This window comes from Paroedura picta, chromosome 9, assembly GCF_049243985.1.
Source record: "Paroedura picta isolate Pp20150507F chromosome 9, Ppicta_v3.0, whole genome shotgun sequence".
NCBI lineage: Eukaryota > Metazoa > Chordata > Lepidosauria > Squamata > Gekkonidae > Paroedura > Paroedura picta.
The window spans coordinates 12,750,932-12,769,746 of record NC_135377.1 but is presented as its reverse complement, the minus strand read 5'-3'; the positions used below and the strand labels follow the sequence as shown (position 1 = coordinate 12,769,746).

The 18,815-nt window shown below is 47.5% G+C and overlaps 1 protein-coding gene across 3 annotated transcripts in view; it reads right to left on the bottom strand.

Annotated features, from left to right (window-relative positions):
- SAMD12 (sterile alpha motif domain containing 12) overlaps window positions 1-18,815 on the bottom strand; it is a 219,336-nt gene that overhangs the window by 14,583 nt on the left and 185,938 nt on the right. For 2 of the 3 annotated variants that reach the window (XR_013233990.1, XR_013233991.1), the window contains exon 5: window positions 10-1,367. The gene's annotated coding sequence lies outside the window, so the exon portion shown is untranslated. Of the gene's footprint in view, window positions 1-9; window positions 1,368-11,068; window positions 11,164-18,815 lie in introns of those variants that run through there. The other variant, XR_013233992.1, reaches the window with a different exon arrangement.

Sequence of the window (18,815 nt, the reverse complement as noted above, 5' to 3'; positions counted from 1 at the left end):
ACTCCTCACCTGTGGTGTGATCCCAACTTGGAAATTTATCTCAGGAACGAATATCAGCAGCAAGCCAGACACTAGATCAGCCACCAGCCTGGCTTCAGGGGTGGTTTCAGCCTCCAATTGATTTTTAAAGTAGCGCGTACAGATCTATATAATTATCCCTCACCGTCCCTCTCTCTCTCTCTCTCTCTCTCTCTCTCTCGAAACAAGATAAAAATATCCAAAGCTTCTCAAGCAATTAAAAATAATTGTAAGACTGTCATGGAGATGGAGAGGAGGTGTATCAATGTCATCCCTGACACTAGCCAATCAGCACTTTGCAAAGTTAGCTTTCGTGGCAAACTTGTAGAACAGGCCTCGCTCCCAGCTAGCCCCAGGAAAGAGAGAGCTGTGTCAAATGCAGTGAAGACCCTTCAAAACCAGCAATACTTTTCTCAAAGAGTTTTCTTCATGGCAAAAGTAACCGGCTTCCCACAACAAAAGAAGGAACGTTGTCTTCATAATGTTCTTTTCCCTCTATTTTAAAACATGCAGCAATACAACGGAAGTATGCCCCTCCTTGCAGTGTAAAGGGCTAGTCCAACAAGGATGCTTCCATGCTCCCATCTGAATACCAATGTCAATCAAGTATCCAAAATAGTTTCCAGGCAGGTGAGCAAACCAACCTTGCACACGCTGGTGAAGATACACATGTTGTTAGCTACACTTATGATTACAATCCCAGAGAGAGCCCTGAAACAGCCTGGATTGCCCTCTCAAAGACTTCTCTGCAACTACTATCGTACCCGTGTGCACGCCTGTGCAGAGACCACACGCAAAGCTGTCCTAGTAAGCTGAGGACACCTTTTGGCCGGGTTGCACGTATAGGATGCGTTTCCTTTCCTATCAGTGTGTAAAGACATTGGTGCATGTCGCCACTTAGTGTGCAGAGCTGATGCTTCCCTCCCACTTCCCACCCTTCCCCCAATATCATGCCATCTGCATACAATAAGATAACCCACTATTTCCCATGCTTTGAACCAAAAAAAAGAAGAAAAAGAAACTTGTAGGGAAGGGCGCAGAGTCCCCCTTGCAGGAGCCGCGAAAATTTATGCACAGTGATGACGACCGGCAGGTTTTTTTTGCTGCGGAAAGGGCCCACCAAGGACTATCTGGCAGAAAGGAGCACTGCAACGTAATTCTGCGAGCAAACCAGGACTTGTGTGTTAGGGGGCGTGGCTACTTCTCCCGTTCTTGTCCGTCGCCTCTTCCTGGCAGCTCTGTTGTTGATGCTTTGCTTTTCTTGCCGAGGGAAATGTCACTTTTTGTATGGTCAGGCAGGACAGCAGCTTTCAAGGCTGGAGAGGCTTACGGAGAACTCTCTATCGAGGCTGTTGAGAGTTAAAAACAAAGAGACGGTCAAGAAAGGCTTACCTCAAAGCAAAAATAATGAACCGGGAAGGGTGGGTCCAAGTGAAGAGATAAATATAGAAAAATATAGATGCACTGGGAAACCAATATGGCAATAAAATATCCAAATTGGACTTATATAGAGTCTTCTCTCTTCAGTAATTCTTTTATTCTTATGATTTCACACAAGCCCTGACGCCTTTCGCCTTACAGCTTTTTCAAGGGACGGTTTTTATATTTAAGGGCCAACTTCAACTTATTAAGGAATCTCTTGATAGAGTATAAGGCCATGCTCACAACAGCTAAACTTAGCTTGGGGCGCTTCAGAAGGCGAAACGCGTCGGGACTTGTGTGAAATAATAAGAATAAAAGAATTACTGAAGAGAGAAGACTGTATCTAAGTCCAATTTGGATATTTGATTGCCATACTGGTTTCCCAGTGCGTCTATAGTTTTCTATATTTACCTCAAAGCAAGGCAATTACAACGTACACTTGCGGCTGAAACAAATAAAGGTCAGTGCTGTGTTATACAAATTATACAACGGTTGCGACTAAATGCTCCCAGACCTTCTCTATTCCTCCTTGGTGCTCCCTTCCCCCCCCCTCCAGCCCTCCCGTGAGTTACCCGATACAAACCACTGAAACACTTCCTTGGACGCAAATCAAGTCTGGAGTCTTTGCATGGGTGATTCAGAGATTCCCCGCCTGCCACGATTTGGCATCGCAGAGCAACCTGGTATTAACTGCTTTTGTGATCCTTGAAATCTGCCAGTCTGTCTGGAACCCTCAACAGGCTGCTTGGTCTACCAACCCTATAATCACCCTATCTAACAGGCCTCTGTTTTATGGCTGGGCCACACCTTGGCTAACAGTAGCTTTTAGGAATGGACACAGATTTATCGTCTGAAGGTAAAATTGGTGGGGTTTTTTTGTGTGACACATGCCCTCAGCAGCCACATGGACATGTGAAGCTGCTTTATGCTGAAACAGACCCTTTGTGCATCATGGACAGTAGAGTCACGGAGTTGGACGGGACCCAGATATCCCTTGACTACAATTCCCATGAGCCTCTGCCAAAATGCTTATTCCCTGCTACATCACCTTAGAGCGGGGGGGGGGGGCAAATTGTTGTTCCCCAGATGTCCTGAGCCTCCGGGGAGGGCGGTATATAAATATAATAAATAAAAAATATGGACTACAATTACCATGTGCCCCTGCCAACATGATTATTCCCTGCTACATCACCTTAGAGTGGGGGGGCAATTGTGGCTCCCCAGATGTCCTGAGCCTTCGGGGAGGGCGGTATAAAAATATATAATAAATTAAAGAATATGGACTACAATTACCATGAGCCCCTGCCAGCATGTTTATTTCAGCTACATCACATTGAGTAGAGGTGTCCAAACTGTGGCTCCTCAGATCACAATTACCATGAGCATGCTGGCCCACGGTAATTGTGGACCACGGACATGGAGAGTCATAGTTTGGACATCCCTGCCTTGGAAGAAGGCGTCTGACTGTTAAAGCAAGCTGGAATTCCCATCCCTGAATGGGCCTATTCACGAGTAAGCGCCCTAGCCGTTTCAAAGGGGATGTGGGCATGATGCAATGTTTCTCCCAGACACATTTGCCTTCTTTAACGAGGTGCCAACTCCACTGTAACAAAACTCCCAGTCCTGATGAAGTGTGGACTACACCACCTTCCCTGGAAGGATGATCTGTCGGAAAATGCCAAATGAATATTCCGGTATTCTGACTTTTAAACACCCCAGGGGTGGTTGGGGGAGGAGCAGTTAGTGTAGCAGATCCAAGATATATATAGACAGAGATATATCAGAAGGGATCCTAAGATGGCATTAGAAATGGTATATATATATACACACACTGGCCATTTTCAATGCCATCTTAGGATCCCTTCTGCTAAGCGAGGAACAAGGGAGTCCTCCCAGGATGCCAGCATCTTGAATGTTCTACCTGTTGCATCTCAATGCTTCACTCTGACAAAGGTCAAGAGAGGCAAGTTCCAGAAACTGCTACTGGCTTGGAATGTAGCTGCACGGGTCCTCACTCAAACACCATGGAAGACCCATGTGACACTGATTCTTTGGCAGCTGCATTGGCTTCTGGTTGAATTCCAGATCAGTTGAAGGTGCTGGTATTAACCTTTAGATGTGGTGCAGAGTGGTAAGGCAGCAGACATGCAGTCCGAAAGCTCTGCCCATGTGGCTGGGAGTTCGATCCCAGCAGCCGGCTCAAGGTTGACTCAGCCTTCCATCCCTCCGAGGTCGGTGAAATGAGTACCCAGCTTGCTGGGGGGTAAACAGTAATGACTGGGGAAGGCACTGGCAAACCACCCCATATTGAGTCATGAAAATGCTAGAGGGCGTCACCCCAAGGGTCAGACATGACCTGGTGCTTGCACAGGAGATACCTTTACCTTATTAACCTTTAAGGCCATCTGCAGTCTTGGTCCAGCGTATCTTAGGGACCACCTATCCGAGTACACTTTCCAAAGGGCTTTACGCTCAGCCAATGGCAACAGGCTAGTGATCCCTGGCTCCAAAGAAGTGTGTCTGTCCTTGATGAGGGCTATTTCAGCCTTGGCCCTGACTTGGTGGAATGAGCTCCCAAGTGAGATCAGGGCCCTGCCAGAACTCCAGCAGTTCCTCTGGGCCTGCAAATCAGAGCTCTTCCGCCAATCTTTTGCTTGAGGCCAGCGCAAACAACTGCATGCTATAACACCGCAGATTTCAACGAGCCACCTGCTAAATACCGCCCACCCGACAACTGCCCATTGCAGCATCATCACCAACAGCTCCATGGGTTAATTTGGGTGGACTTACGTTCTGAGACACATAGGGTTGGAAAATCTTGTTGGTCTTACCTCTGTTAGTGGATGTATACTGCTTTAATGATATTTATACTGTCTTATTGCTATTTTGTATTGTATTTTAATAATGCTGTCACTGCCCTGAGATGTATCAGAGGTGGGATATAAATTTAATTAATAAATATCAGCACAAGCCAGGCAGAGGACAACCAACAGCGGGACGGCTGCCAATTCAGAGGAGCCAGTTAAAGGTGGTACTTCCCTTCTCTCCAAGAAGTGTCTCCGCCCCCTGGGTACAGGTGCTTTATATCAATCCAAAGTTCACTTACAAATAAAGTACGCAGCAGAAGGTCCTTGGATCCCAGCCAGGGAGGACCGAGTTCGGAGAGTTACTGTTGCAAGTGAAGGGTGGATTTTTGCCAAGGCAGGGCAGGGGCAAAGATGGTTCCCGGCTCCCGTAATTTCCTGAGGGTCACGTTAAGGTTAAGGTACTGCCTGATTTCTGGTTTTCTCTGAGCTGTGGAATGAGAGGAGGGTGGGGGAGGTGCCACTTTAAGCTTCCTAGATTGAGGTCATGCCGCTGGTAAACAAAGTTGCCAAAACCTTGCCTCCTGTGCATAAATCCAGAGATTGTTGCATGTAATTTTCTTTTATTGCACATTGTTCTGAGAAAGCAATCTGCCAATAAGCCGCATCTGTGTTACGCGAGGTCAAAGGCTGCCCCGAACGGCTCAATAATATGATGGGGAAAGCAGGAGGGAAAGGGCCCAGGACTCTGCGGCTTGCTCTGCCTGCTGGACCAGAGGATGGTCTTCAGGGTAGTACAGCGTAGTGGTTAGAATGTCAGACCAGGTTCTGGGAGGTTCGGATCCCTGCTTTGCCATGGCAGCTTGCTGGGTGACCTTGGACCAGTTACCCTTTCCCTTTGGGCTGAATCTATCTTACAGGGTTGTCGCTGTGAGGATGCCACAAATGGGAGGAAATGATGCTATACGCCAGGGGTAGTCAAATCTGGAGAGCCACAGTCAGACCAGCCCTGTCCTATGGCCAAGCTGAGTTGTGGGTTATTGTCATTCTCTCTGAAAGAGTTTGGCACATCCTTCCTTCACCATGCACAGTTATGCAGGTATTCCTGTTGCCTTTGCAGTCTGCTTTTTCTGCGTCTGCAGAATACCAAAGGCACAAAGCCCTCAACTTTAGTGTGTTCTACACCAGGTAGCAGGTGCAAGCTCTCCAGCTCATGGTGCACATCCGTTGTGAGAGCCTTTTGAATTGGATATAAAGAAAACTAATTGATGCCATCAGCAGTAAGAAAAGGGGAAAGAATGAAATACAAAATCCAGTTTTTTTTTTTTTTTTTTACTAACTCAGCTTTAGGTCCTCTATGGGCTTGCCTCTTCATTAGCCATAGATAAAAAGGGCAGCCATAAGGACTAGGAACTTGGAAGCCGAGTTGCTCAGCATAAAATGCAGCTTCTGAAGGAACCCCGGTGTTCTAGTGTTGATCACTGTGCTTTTAACTACAGCTCATTAAAAGTGCAACCGTAAGAGCGGGAACCCTGAAAGGCGAATTACTTTGGAAGCAGGATTATATGTGCTCTCTTGCAAGACAATTCCTCAGACTGATGTCCAACGCTTTGAAGAGAGAGAGGATGATAAAGACGAACGCGGCATGGGACAACCACCTGTGCTTAGCTCAGGGCTGTGAGATTTGGGGGTGGAGATTTGGGGGTGGAGCTTGAGCACGGTGGGGTCTGAGGAGGGAAGGGAGCTCAGCAGGGATAGGATGCTATAGAGTGGGGGTGGCCAAACCGTGACTCTCCAGATGGCCATGGTTTACAATTCCCATGAGCCCCTGCCCGTATGGGCAGGGGCTCATGGGAATTGTAGTCCATGGACATCTGGAGAGCCACCATTTGGCCACCCCAGCTATAGGGCCCACCCACCAAAGCTGCCACTTTCTCCACAAACAATTAAGAACAATATATCATTTTTTCCTAATGCACCAAATCCTTCCAGTCCCAAAAGATTATTAAAGGGCAGAGTGCTTGTTTGATGCACCGTGCTCTTTAATAATCTTTGGGGACCTGAGGATGTAATCAGAGAGCCCATGTATGTAATCTGTGAGGTGCTTAGTGCATTAAAAATGATATGCTGTTATTAATTGTCTGTGATCAATAGAGCAGTTCTAGTATTTGAGGGTGTTTGTTCCTTTCATGGATGGCCTTCTCTGACACCGTTCCGCTATATTTTATTTCACGTTTTCCAGGGGAAGCCGATTTTAGTAGTGTGGAGATCAGTGGCAAATCTGGGAGCTTTCCAGGCCCCACCTGGAGATTGGCATCCTTACCTGTGGCATCCCAAGCGCTTGGATCACGCGAAAATGCAGGTCCACGCATACCTCGGTAGCCTCCCTTTTTAAAAATGTTAGATTTGAAAAAAGGTTAGCTGCTTTTTTCCTTCTCTCTTTTCAAAGCAAACTGAACCCGAGCAGTTTTCGGGGTGGGGTGGGGGGAATATTAACCCACAAAACAAAGTCCTTGTAACTTGAGAGATGAAGGATTTCGGGGGGGGGGGGAGAAAGTCCTGGCAGATGCTCCCAGCAGGTAGCCTTCGGTAAAGCCAATTAGTCAGAGGTTATAGCAGCTGCCCTCAGAAGCACCGCTGGCTCATGTGTGAGGAGCAACTGAAAATGGACGAATCCAAAATGTATTCTAGTAAACTACACACAATTAATTAAAGGAACCAATGACTCACCGCTCTCATCAATGCTACTTGTGTGTGTGTGTGGGGGGGGGGAACGCTCTGTTTTGTGGATTATGACAAAGGCAACCTTCTGGCAGTTTTGCAAACGCAAAGGCGAAGAAGGGAGCGTCCTGACCTCTTTGGGGGCTTGTTTTTCTGCCCAAGATCATGTTATGCTCTTTGGCAATCAGTGCTCCTGTCCTCTGAACATCTGGTTTTGCAACAGGAATGCCGCTCCCTTTACCAGAGCCCTTTAGCACAGAGGGCTCTTCCCCATGTCAGAGAGTGAGTCCTACGGGCAGGATCCGCTCTGCAGCTGCCACCATGCGGAAACCAATCACACACGGAGGGTATCACCCACTCCTGGAGCCAGTGGGGTACAGCGGTCAGCACACTGGGCTAGAATCCGGCTCAAGCCCCCCACTCTGCCGTGGAAGCTTGCTGGGTGGGCGAGCCAGACACTCTTGGCCTAACCCACCTCACAAGGATGTTGTCAAGATAAAATGGAGGAGACTGTTTAGGTTGCGGACACACAGGAGAAAAGCAGAGGTAGTTTCTCAGTGTCAGGGCTTCTCAGAAAACAGTTCCAAAGGTCCGATATCAGGCAGATGTAACTCACAGCTTCAAGTCTGACTCCCCACTCCCAGTGGTAGGAAGGCTTGGCATTCTGGCTGAACAGGGGATTGGGGGGGGGGGATGGATACTAGAGAAGGCTGAGTAAGAGGTTGCCATCTATTTTGTCTATTTTGTCTATTTTCGTAAGGGGGGTTTTGTGGGGGCTTTATTGTATTTGTTACTGTTTTTATCTTGTGTAAACCGCAGGAAGAGCAGCGGCATAAAGACAAAACAAAAATAAATAAAATAAAATAAAGTCCAAAGGAAAATCCAAAATCAGGGAGGCTAAGATACAGGCCAGGGTCAGATGCAGGGAAATCAGTCCAAAGCACAGGCTGCAAGGTCAGCGGCAAATGGACAGGTTACTTCCACAGAGCCACTCCCTAGTTTACTGTTCGTATACATCAGATCAGGTCCCTGCCGGTCGCCTCAGCCCTGCTCCTTCAAACACTCCTCTTCATCTCTGATGCGGAGTTGGTGCTGTGCTGCCAGTGGAGTGCTGCACCTTCTGTCTTGCAGTTCCCTCCTTATCTTCCTCCTATCCTGTTCCTGAGAGTCCGGTGACAGGGGAGATAACGTGACCAGCAGATGACTCTTGGTTGCCAACTCAGGGCTGGGGGAAGGGGTGTCGAGGGGCCATTGCCTTGGAAAGCTGTAGATTTATATCTGACTCTTCCTACAGTGTCTCTGTCACTGGCTCTGGGTCAGATCTGCTGACTGCCTCTTCCTCTTCTCTTTGTTCTGCTGGAGCTGGCTGGTCCATGACATCCTAACCAGTACATCGCACTGGTTCTCTGCAATGACCAGAGGTGCTGTTTAATTTTACTCCTTTCCCCACAGCATGAAGCTTGGCTCACTCACTATCCTCTGACCATTTGTCACCGGTCTGCTGCTATTTGCTGCGTCACTCGGTCATTTGTCACTGGTCTGCTGCTGTCTGCTGCCTCTGTTCCATCATGTATTTGGAATTATCTATTTATTCATTATTTATTTAGAAAATATCTTTACTGCCTATTCAAAGAGTCATGGCCAAGGTTACTGCGGGTAGTAAAAGAAAGGCATACAAAAACCAGCTCTTTTTCAAAAATAAAAACCTCACAAAACCATAAATGCTATTAAAACCTTTAGCAGAAGCCTCAAACAATACTCAGGCAAAAAGCAGTCCTTAAAAATGATGCTAAAATATAACCCTTTAATGAAATCATTGCTATCTAAGAATGTTTCTGCAGCACATTTGGAGTCAGACCTGAAGAACGACAAAAACAACAACAGCCAGGCTGTACCACATACAATCGCACAAGACCTTTCTCCAGGAGTTCACACATGGTTGAGACAACTACTACAGAAGGTTCTTGAGTTTCCCCTTGTGCAAGAAGATGTACGAATTGCTGCACAACTGCCTGGGCAACTAACAGCACACCTTTAGATTTCATTTCACATCTAGCCGAAGATGCATAATAGGCCTCATGTACACAGAAGTTCAAGAGCCTCTTGTGGCACAGAGTGGCAAGGCAGCCGACATGCTGTCTGAAGCTCTGTCCATGAGGCTGGGAGCTCAATCACAGCAGCCGGCTCAAGGTTGACTCAGCCTTCCATCCTTCTGAGGTCAGTCAAATGAGGACCCATCTTGCTGGGGGGTAAGCGGTAATGACTGGGGAAGGCACTGGCAAACCACCCTGTATTGAGTCTGACATGAAAACGCTAGAGGGCGTCTCCCCAAGGGTCAGACATGACCCGGTGCTTGCACAGGGGATACCTACCTTTAAGCAGAAGTTATCCTCCATGTCCAGAAGGACATTTTTGGATTCAAACTCGGGCAGCCTGTAGCCTTATACTGTGATCTGCTCCCATGGCGATGGATCACTCTACCTTTATGGCTCTGTCTGTGATGACGCACAAGGGGACATCGAAGACGAGCCAGAGAACTCCCAGGGCCACTCAGTGAATACAGGATACAGGTTTCCCAGGTCTACCTGACCATCTACATCAGGCGTTCTCAACCAGGGGGTTGTGAAACCCTGGGGTTTCTTGACAGCCCTGGTGGGTTTCCTGAATGGGTGGGAGTTAATTTTGTATATATTAATTAAAAAAAAAACATTTATTAGGTAATATGTATATGTATATTAGGTATATTATTTTTATAACCCAACCTTCCCTAGATGGCTCAGGACAGGTAACCGCAGGGTTTGAAACAATCAATACAGATTTATATAAAAGGATTGGGGACTCCCCTCTTCCCCTCCCCTCCCCTGAGAGCACTCTTGATTCTTGTTGACGTGACGGGTCGAATGTAAAGGCCAAGCACATTCCCAGTGAGATTTACACTCCTGCGATTTGTTCAGCCTTCCCCAGCAACAGCTTCAGCCGAGCGTGAACCGAAAGAACGGTTTCACCAGCTCCTTGGAATGTTCTGGGTGGGTCATGCCGACTGACCCTTTCCTTAACACCCTGTTCTTGGCACAACATGCGCTCTTTGTGCCAGACACCCCGAGCATGCTGCATGCTGCTCTCGCTTGCTGGCGATGGCAATCGCTGGGTTTGGTTTTGTTACTGCCATCGGACTGACAATGCCTTAGGCGCAACGTTTTGCTTGGTCTCAGGCGGTGGAACGTGCCGAAGGAACGTCTGCGAAGTTTATGGCCTGCCCGGCTGAACTTGAAGCATCAGCAAGCTGCATTGCACAAGTTTCACCCGCCCTGGGAAAATTTATTCATTTATTCAAAATGTTTCTACACAGTCCTTGTTTTTTTTCTGGGTCCCCCCCCCCACATGTCATTTGAGGAAGAGAGCTTCGGTTCACGAAAATTCATGCTGGAATAAATGCTGTTTGGACCATGGCCTCATTTTGAGACAATTTACAACACGCTGAAACCCAAAGTCGCTATGCCATGCGTCTGGGGTGGTCAAATGGTGGCTCTCCAGAGGTCCGTGGACTACAATTACCATAAGCCCTGGGGTTTATGGTAATTGTAGTCCATGGACCTCTGCAGAGCCGCCACTACGCATATAGAATACGGAATGATTCAACGAGTGCTATCTAAAACAATCAAACACCAGACAAAAATATATGCAGCCCAATCCATGCATGCCAATTATGTAGTGTTGCCAACCTCCAGGTGGGGCCTGGAGATCACACAGAACTAGGGGCCCCAGAACATTCCATGTCCTATTTTCCATGGTAGAACCATCTAGGAGGCAGGGTCTCTTTCGAAATGACCTCATAAGGTCCATCGATCATGGCTTTGATTCCCTCTCAATTGCCGTCCTCTAATGCCCCACTCTATGAGTTGTTCCTCTTTGAAAAGAGAGTTGATTTTCTTTATTCTTTTTCTTTCTTTCCACTCCCTCGTATATTAGAACAGTGGTCCCCAACCCCGGTTCGGGGATCGGTCCCAGTCCGTAGATCAGTCGGAACCGGGCCGAGGCTCTTCCTCGTCCTCCTTCCCGGCTGCTGCCTTGGGGGCTGCCCTGCCACTCTGCCGCTGGCTCACCTTTGGTGCTCCCCGGTGGCTGCCATGGCTGGGGCTCCCTTTCGGCGTGGCACTGCACAGCTGCTGCTGGCAGCGTCCCCTAGAGGGCGGCAGGAAGTCAGGGGCGCTGGCGGGAAAGCAAGCAGAGCAGGGGATCAGGCAGCGGCAACGTCCCTTGGCGAAGACTACTCCCCCCCCCCAGGTCTCAGTAAAATTGTCAAGTGTTGATCGGTCCCCAGTGATAAAAAGGTTGGGGACCACTGTATTAGAACACTATAAGGAAAGAGCATTCACTGTGTGAAGGCTTAGGAGGTGAGCAGTTTGTTGGGGGGTGAAATGCTGACTATTTCAAAGATCACACGGAATGAGAACTTATCTCCAAGCAACAGAGATCAGTTCACAGCGCTGAATAGGCTATTTGACTCTATCTACTGGTTGGGGTTGCACACATCCAGAGCTACTGGAAATTCCATTCCAGATCAAAGGTGTGTGAGTACGGGCATGAAAAGGAGGAGGAACCCACGGCCTGTTTTTTTATATTAAAAAAAAATTATTTGTCTAACCGCACAGCGTAGGGGAGAACAACACCTGGCTGTGAAAAATATAGAATACTCTCTGAAAGCGTGTTCTGTATATTTAATGCATTTTTGACCACTGGTGAAGCTGCAAGGGCCCAAATGCATCTGGTTTCACGTGGAGCTTAGGGCACCGTCATCCACCAGGAATGCTTGCAAATTATCTGATATTAAGATTTTAAATTTTAGATGTGCTCACTATAGCATCAATATCCAGTTTGGTATTTTATTTGCTGGAGCAGTTCTTGACAAAATTGGGCTATTTTGGGTTTGGGGTTTCCGCCTGTAGCAGCCAGCTGAAGCGGCCATTGCCACCTATAGCAGCCAGCACCGCACTGTGGTTGGGGGGAGATGCAGGCGCCAGCACACTGGGCGATGCACACACGCAGGCGCAGAGCCCCCCATGGCGCAGCTCTGGCTGCCGTGGGCGGGAACGGCCGCTTCAACGTCCAGCTCGCACAACCCTAGTTTGAACCTGTTGCTATTTCTTTAAATTATAATTTTAAACTTGAATGTTATTGTTTCAATTGTTGCATTTTATATAAATCTTGTACACTGCTCTGAGTCGGCTTGCTGGGAGGGCTGTCTGAAAATCTAACAAACAAACAAACAAAAATAAATAAGAGGAAAACATACCTAAGTGCCCCGAGGTCACACTCGGAAGTCTCCCGGCACACACAAAACTACCAAAGAAGGGAGGCTCCAAGTAACAACATACCTTTCAAAGAGATTTAACATTATTCAATTCATGGAGGCAAGCTTTAACTCTCCTGTCATTTGCTTTTTAGTGATTAGGGGCCATCAGGAGAGGCAGAAATAACTTTGCTTTGGTGGGGGAAATTTATGGCTGGGGCTGGTAATTCCTCTGCAGCCTTTGGGGGGGGGGGACCCGCTGACTTGGCCATCAAATGCTTAAAGGCCCTTTTTTTTTGCTCCACAAACACATTCCAGGCACAGAGGCGCACTGTGCAATCTTCAAGGCTCAGCACTGGTTTATGGCACACGTTAAGGCTTTCACTCCGTTTTAACTTTTATGACCGTGACAAAGGACCACGCTTGCTCTCGACTGGCTTCCCTTTTATCCGCTGTCAATTTCACACCCCTCGTGAATGCCACCGAGATATTTATTTTCAAAGTTCCCAGTCCCTTTAAACCTTTCTGGGACTTCCGCGTAAAAGACGCACACCCAGACACACATCCTGGTGGAAGCCCAGCGCTGTTTCCGTTCTTTCAGACAGGGGTAGTCAACCTGTGGTCCTCCAGATGCTCACGGACTACAATTCCCATGAGCCCCTGCCAGCAAACGCCAGCAAACATTCTCACTGTGGCAATCTACCGAGAGGCTATTTATTTATTCTCAAGGGTGCCCAAGTGTGGCTCTCCAGATGTCCATGGACTACAACTCCCGTGAGCCCCTGCCAATTGTTAGACACAAATTCTATTGTTAGAAGCAAATTCTGCCATTGAGTTTTGCCCCAAAACCAGACTGCCACTTCCTAGTGTCCCTTCTGGGGAACATTAGCATGTTGCTTTGCTCCCAGAAATGACTCCCTCATCCTGCTGGCAACCCTACTTCGCAAGTTCCTGATAAAGGCAAGTTTTAACTAGGGATTGCTTATCTCAAAGATCTTCTAGCTCTGCTAGCTCTCAGCCACACAAGTCCGTGCTGAAAAATGAGCAAATTGGGTTTTTTCATCTCCACCTTGCCTTTGCTGTTACTTCCGGAACAATTATACTGCTTCCCAAAAAGTTTGCATGTTGTCAAATTTGCTTAACTCACATTATGTAATTCTACTTTAAAAGACTGAAATTAATGGGTGACAAAAAAAAAATAAACGGAGTGCCAATTAACAAAGAAAAGTGAAACTGGCAAAGCACACAGATTTGAGTGGGCATTTTTCTCTACAGCAAAAATTTGGCTAACAGACTGAAGGAGTTGATTTGTTTCAGCTTCATCCGGTGCAGACGAATCCAGACTTGGGCAGTTGCTGTCTGTGAGTTTTGGCTGGCAGAACACTACACAGGGTTGCATGGTAATGATACACTTCTGTACTAGAAACCTGGATCAGCTCAACCAACCATATTGGGTAGAGATCAGGAATTGCACTTTATATACATATCTACCCTGCAAATTCATGCTGGCTTTGAACATTTGAACACCATGAAAATAACACCACAAAGGTTCTGGTCTCCCTACCCAAACGTCCTCAGATGTAACACCGATTAACCCCACAGTAGTTTTAAAACTGAAAAATAGGTGGTTTTAGTATGATTTTAACCGAGCAATTAAAAACAAAACACATATTTTAAAAATCAGTTATGCTAAACAGAAGAGCCTCTTGTGGCACAGAGTGGTAAGGCAGCAGACTGCAGTCTGAAGCTCTGTCCATGAGACTGGGAGTTCGATCCCAGCAGCCGGCTCAAGGTTGACTCAGCCTTCCATCCTTCCAAGGTCGGTAAAATGAGTACCCAGCTTGCTGGGGGGTAAACGGTAATGACTGGGGAAGGCACTGGCAAACCACCCCATATTGAGTCTGCCATGAAAACGCTGGAGGGCGTCACCCCAAGGGTCAGACATGACCCGGTGCTTGCACAGGGGATACCTTTACCTTTTCCTATGTTAAACAGACAAAAGGCCAATAATTCCTAGTTGTAGAAAGCCTACAGACAAAAGGAGAATCAATTTGTCTGAACTCTGGTTTTGGAGAAGGCTTCAAAAAAAAGCAAAAGTCACAAACAAGGGAATATTAGAGCACATATACTACCGGAAGGCAAAATCACGAAACTCGGACTCCCTTACTTTGGCCATATCATGCAATCCAACTCAATGGAGAAAGCAATTATGCTAGGACTGATCAGAGGTACAAGGAAACCAGGCTGACAAAGAACACGATGGTTAAGACACAATCAACGTGAACACTGGCCAGAGCATCATACAACTAAAAGAAGTGGTGCAAGAGTGAAAGACGTGGTGACAGCTATGCCATAGGATCGCCAAGAGTCTTATACAACTGAATGGCTATCATCATCACCACCATCATCATCACAGTTTTAGTGGGTGGCCAGTAGTAGATGCTCTTCTCTGCTGCTAAGTTTATCCCTAATGGCTGCAGAGCTAGAGGGTATGCATCCTTCACTCCATCCCTTGCTAACTAGGATAAATGGAGCTGAAAAGTAAACCAACCCCTACGCAGTAGCATATCTTGACTTCTATGGAGGTTGCTTTATCAGAGTGATGAATGGTACAAAGGCATCAAAATTAATTAATTGTCACTGAGTCACAGCCAACTCGTGGCTTTTTTTTTCAAGGCAAGAGATGTACAGAGGTGGTTTACCTTTGTCTCCACCTGTTTAGCAACCAAGGTCTTCCTTGGAGGTCCATCACCCAAGTACCCAGCATGGCCAACCATGATGAGTCTGGGAGCAATCTGGTCTATTCAAGATGCTGCAAAGACATCAAACCTAGTCTTCAGATGCCCCCCGTTCCCCTGACAAAGGGATTGTTGACTCTCAAATGTTTCAACCGAAAAAAATCTTGTTGGTCTGCATAGAAGCAACTGGACTCAAAGCTAGATGTTCTACTGTGGACCAACATGGCTACTCTCCAAAACAAACTCCTGTTTGTAGCTCCATAGGGTCAGAGTGTTCTTTCAGACAGCCTAGTGCAGTGGTTCAGAGCAACAGCCTCTAACCTGGACAACCGGGTTTGATTCCCCACTCCTCCACATGCAGCCAGCTGGGTGACCTTGGGCTAGTCACAGCTCTCTTAGAACTGCTCTCATACAGCTTTCTCAGCCCTACCTACCTCACTGGGTGTCAGTAATGGAGTGAGGAAGGGAAAGGTGTTTGTAAGCCCTTGAGGCTCCTCCGCATAGGGGAAAAGTGGGGTATTAAAACACCCCAGCTTCTATCTCTCTCCTTTGCCCTGCCTTTGGGATGGCCTTTTGCATATTAGGTTCTGTGCCAAAACATACAATTGAGCCAGCCACTGCATGGTGAGGGTGTTGTTGAATCAGATCACCTTCCTACTCAGGTTGCTTCCCAAAGGAAGATTAACAGTGCAGTCCTAAGGAGAGTTGCATCGTTCTAAGCCCACCAAAGTCAGTGGCCTTACAGTGGTATAATGGCACTCAGGACTGTATTGACAGGTTGTGCGTGTGTACCCCATGAAGAAGATGCATCCCCATGCTTTGTCCCCATTGTGTCTATCCCGTATACCCCATATATGCCTCCTGGATTTTATTTAAAGTCCAGGAATCTTCCGCTATTCCATCACTCGACATTTTGATTAATGTCAGTCGGGATTCTTTGCTGGGTGAGGGTGAAATCGCCAAAGACGTGATGTTTACCAAAGGAACACAGGCCCTGACAGGCCGATATATCTAAAGCAATGCCAGAAATTCAGTCCATACTGAGTGAAAGGTGGACTTGGCTGTTAGAACAAGGAAGTTTATGGGCCTTTAAAATTATTTCTCCCCCCCCTCCCCCTCGCCCAAGCATATATTTTGGTGCAAAACTGCACACGACAACAGAAAATCAGCGTAATTTTCGGGCAATGTAAACGTCTGACAGGGTCGGTGAGTTTCACGTTTAATCCTGACAAATTGGCAGCAAAAGTACAAAAGTGTGCTATTTCATTTTGTAAAACGATTGACTTCTCCACATCAGCACACATCGTCTCCATACCATAAAGGTTGGTTCAGCTGCCAAAATTAAGAGGGTGCTCAGCCCTCCAGAAACATCACATGCCACTTCCATCACAATGAGATCTGCATGAAATGGTGAAAATCATAGAATCTTAGAATCACAGAGTTGGAAGGGGCCATACAGGCCATCTAGTCCAACCCCCTGCTCGACGCAGGATCAGCCCTAAGCATCCTAAAGCATCCAAGAAAAGTGTGTATCCAACCTTTGCTTGAAGACTGTCAGTGATGGCAGCTTTGGCAGGTGAACTCTATGGCATGATGCCCTGCTGAGCTTTCTTGTCTCCCCAAGCTCCACCCTCAACATTTCCAGACATTTCCCAACCCAGAGATTGCAACTCTAGACTCCACAGATTATACAGCAACATGGATGGAACTCAGAAACAAGCCAGCAACCAAACTGGGCAAGATGTGTTCCGGGTGGCTAGCCCCTGGCATTATTAGACTGCTACATTCTGAAACGGTTGCAGTGTGTGGGTCGCTTTCAAGGGCAGTCCCACGAAGAGCACATTACAGTAGTCAAACCAGTAGGTTTGCGGAAGCATGAATTCAGAAGCCAGGTCAGCTGAGTGGAAGACAGAAGGCACTCCTGGGCACTGCGCCAATCTGCCTGTGCCTCTCTCATGCAAAACTAAAAACCTTATTCCAGTTGTGACCTGGAAGTGGAAGAACAGGAAATTCAAGGCACTCCCAGGTTTCCCTTCATTGATGCAGCAACTAGCAGACGTCATCTCAGATTAGGAGAAGTTCCGCTTCCAGGAACCCTTGGCCCATCCAGACTGCCAATCTCATGAGTGCCCAAAACAAAACAGCCCCTTCTTCCTTTTTCTCTCCCCCCCTCCCCCAGCTCCTTTGGGATGGCCTTCCTGTCCCAAATTAATTTCAGTCTATCCAGCTTTACGGGTCTAGGTATAACTTACTGGCAGAGCATGAAGGAACAAGCTATTCACATAACAAAGAGCTTCTGTGCTCTCTGCTGGGAGCTTGACGGCTTCTCTTTCCAACCCTGCCCTCATTTTCCCTACTAGATAGCTGCAGGAGGGCTCCTGTCCATGGACAGAGGACACTCACAATAATCATAGCTTTTGGGTGAATTCTTGGATGAAGGGTACTTTCCCCACAATCTTATTGAAAGAGCATGTCTCATGGCTTAAGTGCCACTCAATGCTTAACACCCACTCAAGGCAGCTGTCCCGCCCCTAAGTGTCTCCTCCTCCAACCGGCTTGCCTGTCTGTCCAGCAGCCAGCCAAATGCCTTCCGTCCTCCACTCCTGACCACCCCCTCCTCCTTCCACTTCCGTCCGAGGCTCAGAGGCTGCAGATCCCTGCCCTGTGAGAGCTGCCCCTGCCAGTGAGTTCCCCAACAGCTGCCTGCAGCCTTTCCAGGTCCTGGGGGGGGGACTTCCACAGAGTTCTTCCACCCCCTCCCCCAATCTAGCGCCCATTGTATTCCAGGATGCAACAGGCTTGGCGCCTAGTAAATAAATAAATTCAAAGTAAATAAACAGACCGACAGACAGATTTACTCCTTTAGAGCAATACCTCAGCCCAAATCCTTATCTGCGGTAACACGAATGGACTACGAGGAAGGAAGTCTTCCCAAAACATCACTAAATAATGTTTTTCCAGTTAAGAGAGAAATTACAGTTTCGGATGGCTAATACACTTGAACCTGGCTAATTTATACTAATGACTGGAAGGCTCATTATCAATTATTGAATTCTTTTGAGTAGCAGCAAACAAAGCCGGGCTAATGCATCACAGAATACACATTGCTCATCTATTTTGACAGCGGAAGCTTCAATTACAACACACAATCCACGCGAAAGTGTCCTGCCGTCTCCTTTGTAGCAACAGCTATTGAGCGGTATTGAGTGAGCACAGAGCTGTGCATCTGTTGCTATTACCTTTTTGCTCAGACGCGGGTTGCCAGAGTCACCGAGCTGCGAATGAAGTGGCCTTAATGTCCCCCAAACAAACCTTGATCCAGTTTATCAGGAGGCTGCATGCTGCTGGCAGGGGCTCATGGGAATTGTAGTCCGTGGCCACCTGGAGAGCCACAGTTTGGCCACCCCTGCACCTTGTGTTGTTTGTGCCTTGAGAGCACAGCCCAAGGGAGTCTCAAAGCTGCTTTTCTCAGCCCCACCTCCCTCACAAGGTGTCTGTTGTGGGGAGAGGAAGGGAAGCTGGTTGGAAGCCACTTTGAGACTACTTTGGGTAGAGAAAAGCCGCATATAAGAATCAACCTTCTTCATCAGTAATCTCAGGGCTCTCTCAGCCTCACCTCCCTCACAGGGTGGGGAGAGGAATGGGAAGGCGACTGTAAGCCGCTTTGAGACTCCTTCGGGTAGAGAAAAGTGGCATATAAGAACCAACTCTTCTTCTTCATTACTATCAGGGCTCTCTCAGCCACACCTCCCTCACAGGGTATCTGTTGTGGGGAGAGGAAGGGAAGTTGGTTGGAAGCCACTTTGAGACTCCTTTGGGTAG